Source organism: Esox lucius, chromosome 11, assembly GCF_011004845.1.
Source record: "Esox lucius isolate fEsoLuc1 chromosome 11, fEsoLuc1.pri, whole genome shotgun sequence".
NCBI lineage: Eukaryota > Metazoa > Chordata > Actinopteri > Esociformes > Esocidae > Esox > Esox lucius.
In genome coordinates, this window is record NC_047579.1 from 16,366,442 (window position 1) to 16,373,479 (window position 7,038).

The 7,038-nt window shown below is 47.4% G+C and overlaps 1 protein-coding gene across 1 annotated transcript in view; it reads left to right on the plus strand.

Annotated features, from left to right (window-relative positions):
- Positions 1-7,038, plus strand: part of LOC105006816 (protein NLRC3-like) — a 925,414-nt gene that overhangs the window by 501,008 nt on the left and 417,368 nt on the right. The gene's annotated exons all lie outside the window — the stretch shown is intronic.

The following is a 7,038-nucleotide window of genomic DNA, read 5'->3' on the forward strand; positions in this document are numbered from 1 at the left end:
ATCACTGCTCTCACTTCTGCTCTCTGGGCTGACTGCAGCCCCTGGAGCCTCTCTGCTTTCAGCGTGACTAAACCCTCTGGTGTTAGTTTCACTACCGCACAGGCCGCCCTCAGCCCATCTTGTTCGTGTCTGAAACAGCATCCATCAGTGAAGAGGTCCTCTGCCCCTGGGAGGGGTTCTGCCTCCAGATCGGTTCGTGTCTTACTCTCCCTCACTACCTCTTGCGCGCACTCATGTGGTAGCCCCGTCCCCATTCGGTCTGCCATATTTATCCCTTCATGTGTGAAAATCAAATTTGGAGTCGGGTATGGCCAGATCAGCTGCGGTGGCTAGTTGTTGTTTCAGCAAAATGAAGGCCTGGTCGGCCGGGCAAGTCCAATTGAGAGTGGCTTTAAGTTTACGCATTCCCTGCTCTTTAACTAGCGCTCTAAGTGGCTCTGTGAGCCCTGAATAGTTTGGGATGTAATTGCGGCTGTACCCTGTGAGCCCCAGGAATGATAACATTTCCTGAACAGTAGTGGGTTTAGGATGGTGGAGGATGGTCGTGCGGTGTGCTGGGGAAAGCCCCGCTCCCTTCTGCGAGATTACTCTGCCCAGAAAGGAGACCTGCGTTCTTACCAGCTGTAGCTTTTCTTTTGACACCTTGAACCCTTTCTCTGCCAGTCTGGCAAGGACCGTCATTGTAGCTTGGATGCAGGCGACCACCGTCGGGGCCGCCAGCAGCAGGTCGTCTAAGTACTGGAACAAAGTTACCCCTGTCGGCAGGCAACATACCTGCAGCGCTTCTCTCAGTACCTGGTTGAATATACCAGGGGAAAGCACGAACCCGTGGTAGTCTCGTGTACCGCCATTGCCGACCCCTATGTGTGAAAGAAAAAATATCACGAAGTTCCTCTGCTAGTGGGAGACAGAAAAAAGCGTTAGCCAGGTCAATGCAGGTGAACCATTTTTGATCAGGGGTCAAATTAGTGAGTGCTACATACGGGTTAGGTACCGGTATAGTGGGTGTGAGTAAAATGTTGTTAATAGCTCTGAGATCATGGGCCATACGGTACTTCCCCGTCCCTTTCTTTTCTACCGGGAGGATAGGTGTGTTCCACGCGGAACCTGACTCCTCCAACACCCCTGTGGGCCACAAACCATTCAATGTCACATCCAACCCTTCCTCTGCCTCTGGTTTGTGTGGGTATTGGGGCAGCCATATGGGCTCTCCCGGGCTGATTTTAAAGGTGACTGGTGGGCAATCGGTGAGCCCCATGTCCGTGGGGCCCTTGGACCACAGTGAGTCAGGTAACTAATTAAGTCTGGCTGTGGCTACAGGATGATCCATCTTTTCCCTCCCATGATCCCGAGTTATCTCCCTACGCTCTAAATATACCCAATCCGTCCCTGGTGCCTCTAACCAACACGTCTTACAGCTGGGTGAGTACCATACGTTTGGTGCCTGAGTGAGTGTCCAATCAGTACATTCGACCGCCCTTTTAACCATGGGCCCCAGGTCTTTTGCTTGGTGTTTAGGATGCAGGGCAAGTGACACATGTGGGACAGACTCCTCCGCCATCATGTACCACTGATCCTGCTCCTCTGTCAACTGTACATCTGCCGCTACCCCTTCAGGGCCTACATATATGAATTTAGACCCGACCTGCCACGTGTCCCCACACACTACATCCCCAAACCCCTCTCTATACACCTCATCGCCCTGCCGATCATAAAATAGGGTTACATGTGGGGGGTCTGGCGGAGGAAAGTACGGCTCAAGGAGGGAGATCCACGGCCTCCATTTGAAGTACTGGGACAAAATACCCTGTTTGTCCGGCTTTTCCGGTGTCAATAGTCCCCAGTATATCTCTGCTATTTCACCCTTCACCGGTTGTACCAGGTACTGCCCTTTGCGTGTGGTTTCAGGTCCGCACACCGCCGATGTCCCGTCTGGTAACGTGACAGTTAGTCCATCTGGAGAACATAAGATATTAGCCCCCAGTTTTATCAACAAGTCTCTCCCCAATAAGTTCACTGGTGTGTTTGTCGACACCACATACGGATGGCTGAGGGCCTGTTTACCCAGTATCGTTTTAGGAGGAAATGTCACTGGCAAAGTCTGTCCCACCCCTTCAAACCCCACAACTCCCACTGTCTTGGAGGATAGTAGTCCTGTAGCGGGAGGGGCGGTGATGGTGGAAAACGTGGCACCTGTGTCAACCAGAAAGGAGAAGTCCTTCCCGTCGACATTCAGGGACAGCATAGGGTCTGTCTTTCCCCCGCTGTCCCCTCCCCTCCCTGTAGACCGTCATTCCTGGTCCCACCCTCCCTCATAAGAGTGGGCATTGTCCAGGTGCACTAGGTGGTGGGACGGCGCGTGGGTTGGGAACTGGAGCTGCCCCTTGGTTTGGGTATCCTCTGCCCCTTGCAGTGTTCTGTGGGCAGTCTCTGGACCAGTGGTTCGGGTCACCATATGTAAAGCAGACTCCGTATGGGACTTGGGCTCCTGGAGCCCCTCTGCCTCTACCCCGCCCCCTCCCCCTACCATAACCTCCCCTCGGAGTCCCTGGTCGATAGGGCGCGGTGAATGCCCCCCGGCCACCGTGAGGTTGGGGTGCCCATGTGGGAACAGGGTATAAATCGGGTGTGTCAGGTTCTCCTGAGCCTAGGGCTGCCATCTGTCTGTGTTTCTTTTTCCCTTCATTGAGCCTCCCTTTGGCCTCACCCAGCTGTAAGGGCAACAGGTTCTCTCTCAGTTCCTGTATCTGTTTGTCTTTCTCTGTCTCCTCATCTTTAGTCCTCTGTAAATGATGTACTATGTGTCTTTCCCATACGTGTGATTCACTACCCGGCAAGTCAGGATTTGCCATCATTGCCTCTTTTATTTTCTCTGGAAGTCCCTCTAAGACCGCCCTTCTAAACCACTCCTGCTGCAGACCTCCCTTCCCCGGGTGGTGCCCTGTGTGTTTGGCCCATGTTTCTTTACATGCTTCTAGACACTGTCTAGGGTGTTGCTCTTTTTCCCAAGGTAACTTGGGCATCGGGGCCCCAGCGGGCAAGGGAAATCGTTCCCTCAGGGCCGTGGCTATGCGCCCGACCACCTGACTGAAAGGGGTGTCGTCAGGGCTCCGCCTAGTGGCGGCCCCTTTTTCTATCTCAGTCATAGCCTGGGCGGACACGGCTCGGGCGGCTACTGCCCTCCAGTCCCCCAGTGCCAACGTTTGACCAGCTGTGAGTTTATCAAATTGTGACAACCATAGTCCACCTCCCTCTCCCATCGGGGGTAATTTATCTACCAGTGCCTGTACGTCTCCCAGCCCCAATGGTTTATATCGCGGTTCGCCGCCTCCCACTCTAAAGAGAGGCAGCTGAAACCCAGCACAACCAGCTTCCCCTGCTTGTGACCACGTATACATTTTATGTTGAGTCTTTTGAATTGATTCTACTGCGTCATGGTGTAGTTTATGTTCTGGTGGGGGCGAACGCGGCAGAGGGTATACATCTACGTCTCCCTTACTCCCATCTCCACTACTGTCTGCGTCAGGGTCTTCGTCTGAGTCAGTCCATCTCCCTACTGCTTGCCCCGTGAGTAACACCCGTCCTCTATGTGAATTGCCTTTTTTCTGCCTATTTTTTGTCCTTCTCACTGTGTCACTATCGTCCGACCTCGACCTTGTGACTCAGAATGATTAACAAATGATTAACGGGTCCCTGACCCAACACTTTTGGGACTTGTACCCAGTTCTCTTATAAAAAATTTGGGGAGTTCCAAACTCCCTGGGCCTCTAACCCAGCTGAACGTGAACCTTTACACACAATAAATATTTCGAGGTGCCCCTAAGTCCTCGGGCCTCTAACCCGACTGGTTGCCGTCCCCGTCGGGAATTGGCATAGGGTAGTCAACCCCAGAATGATTAACGGGCCTCTAACCCGACTTACAGTGAGACTCTAACTCACAGACCGTTCCTCTGACCCCCTGAATTTAAACCAGTGTCCCAATATCTCCACAGGTTCACAATTTAGTTCACAGCCAATATGCAGATTTAGATATAACAGGCTCTGCTTACCTTTATCATGAGCCGGCTCTGGAACCTGTGAATCCCGTGTAGGTTAACTGGACCGGATCGAATTCCTTCTCCTTTTTCCAATCCCGGACCGAGCCCCCAAAATTGTTGAAGTCAACACTTCCCCGAGTTGGTTTGTTGGAAAGGAGAATAAAACACCAGAGTCAGACTAGGCGAGGCCCACCGGATCCAAGTCTCCAGCTGACGCCGAACGAGGAGCGTTATAAAGCTGTTCTTATAAAGCTGTTTGGATGAGCAAATGATCACAATGCATTTTACAGCACGCGTTTGATACAATTAGCATTTCATTTCGTATCATGTCACATGTATTGGGGTGTTCAATAGTGATGATGATGTGATGTGGAGTACCATTCATTCACATTAATAATTGCATGACAATTTGTAATATTCGTCTTATTATTTCATGATTTTTAATATTAATGACGTTTATTGTTATTTAGAAGAAGAATGTCATTATTTAAAAGAAGAATTTTTATTATTTTGTCAGTCTGAATTATATTTTGGTAATTCAAAGCCTTTTATTACTGAACCCAGTCCATGCGCAACTGCCGGGCCTAACCCTGAAACGTCATGTAAAGCGCACAGGCTCGCATCTGAAGGAATACATATAAATCAAATGCTTTGGTAAAGTCACACAAATTAAACATTGAAGTCCATGTTGCACAAAAATAAATACTGAAGTTTATAATTATCTTGTTGTTTTTTTACAGTGGGTCAAATCTTTTAGTTTGTCAGTGCGTTAGGATTTTTATTTCTGCGCATTTCCGCACTAACTCAAAACGTGCGTACACCACCTCCTGAGCTGGCGTAGGATTTGAGAGTGCCGTACGCCAACGTCCATATTGATAAATCTCAAAGTCACCGTGGTTTTGGGTGTACGCCAGGTGTACGCTGGAAATTTGGTGTACGCACTTTTGATAAATGAGGGCCATTGAGTGGCGTTCAGACGGTTGACATGAACAGTCACTTTGCCAGGTAAGGAACACTACATACTGTACATTGCATTGCAAGCTTCTCTCTTTGACTCGAATTCAAAGAGCTGCAAAAGCTGGTTTATGTGTAACTGTAGCTAGCTAGCAAACGTCAGCTAACCGCTAGCTAAGAAAGTGTGACCTGTAATGCAGTGCAGCTAAAATGACGATCATAGTTTTCCCAGGATGGCAAATCTGTCCAAAAGACTGGCAAATGCAAATGACCATCAGGTCTTAGAGTTACTCACTTTTCTTTATCTTTGGTTGATAAAAAGCATAGCAGCGCCCTCAACGGGTAACGTAACTTCTAGAAAGTTTTTACACAATGATTTTGACCGGTTGTCAGCTCTTTCAGGAAATGGTTAGATGCTCTATAGAAGTCGCTAATATAATTCGTTTTTGCATATTATGTTTATTGTAGAAAATCTAACTGCTAATGTTGGCTGCCTGTTGGTACGTAAGTAACCCTTTTTTATGCTTGCTATCTGATTAATATCATAGTGTGGTCTTGAAACAATTACAATCAGGGAATAAAGTTATAAACGCTGTTTGAGCTAAATGTGAGTAAATAACAGCACGGTCTGACCAGCCATTGTTACGTCACTCGTACCTAGTTGTTCTAATGATGTGTTCTAAACAATACATTCTAATCACACTGGTGTGATTGTATGCTTCAAAGGTTAAAAGAGTAAGAAACAGAGACAAATTTCTCTTGGCACAATTTAACAGTTTTATTATTATTATTAGCAAATAAGAGAGACGCATCAAACGCTTACAAACATAATCGTCCGTGGAGTCTCTAACTCAATACATGCACAATCCATATATATTACAGTTAAAAGGGGTGTGGTAAGTTGTTGCCCATCTGTTTTGTGTAACATAGGCTTTTACCCAAAGGGCGGGCTGTCCACCCGCCTTATCCTTCTCAACTCCTGAGGAGACACAATGCCTGGACAATCAACAGAGATGCTAAAGGGTTATACAGATTTACGAGTAACCCTCTAATCCGCTGGTGCCGGTCAAGGATGTCCCCAAGGCAAACACCAGATGCCTCTCGGCATCTTTAACTAGTAACCCATTTATACATGCATAGGACCAAGAATACATCAGTGCAAGAATTTCCACAACAATACCCAGATACCCATGAACAAGTTCCTAACAGTTTATAGTAGACATACTCAACCCTCAGTTTAGCTGAACACCCAGATACCCATGAACAGGTTCCTAACAGTTTATAGTAGATATACTCAACCCTCATTCTAGCTGAACACCCAGATACCCATGAACAAGATTCCTAACAGTTTATAGTAGACATACTCAACCCTCAGTCTAGCTGAACACCCAGATACACATGAACAGGTTCCTAACAGTTTATAGTAGACATACTCAACCCTCAGTCTAACTGAACACCCAGATACCCATGAACAAGTTCCTAACCAGTTTATAGTAGATATACTCAACCCTCAGTCTAGCTGAACACCCAGATACACATGAACAGGTTCCTAACCAGTTTATAGTAGACATACTCAACCCTCAGTCTAGCTGAACACCCAGATACACATGAACATGTTCCTAACCAATTTATAGTAGACATACTCAACCCTCAGTCTAACTGAAAACCCAGATACACATGAACAGGTTCCTAACCAGTTTATAGTAGACATACTCAACCCTCAGTCTAGCTGAACACCCAGATACACATGAACAGGTTCCTAACAGTTTATAGTAGACATACTCAACCCTCAGTCTAACTGAACACCCAGATACCCATGAACAAGTTCCTAACCAGTTTATAGTAGATATACTCAACCCTCAGTCTAGCTGAACACCAGATACCCATGAACAGGTTCCTAACAGTTTATAGTAGACATACTCAACCCTCAGTCTAGCTGAACACCCAGATACACATGAACAGGTTCCTAACAGTTTATAGTAGACATACTCAACCCTCAGTCTAGCTGAACACCCAGATACATATGAACAGGTTCCTAACAGTTTAT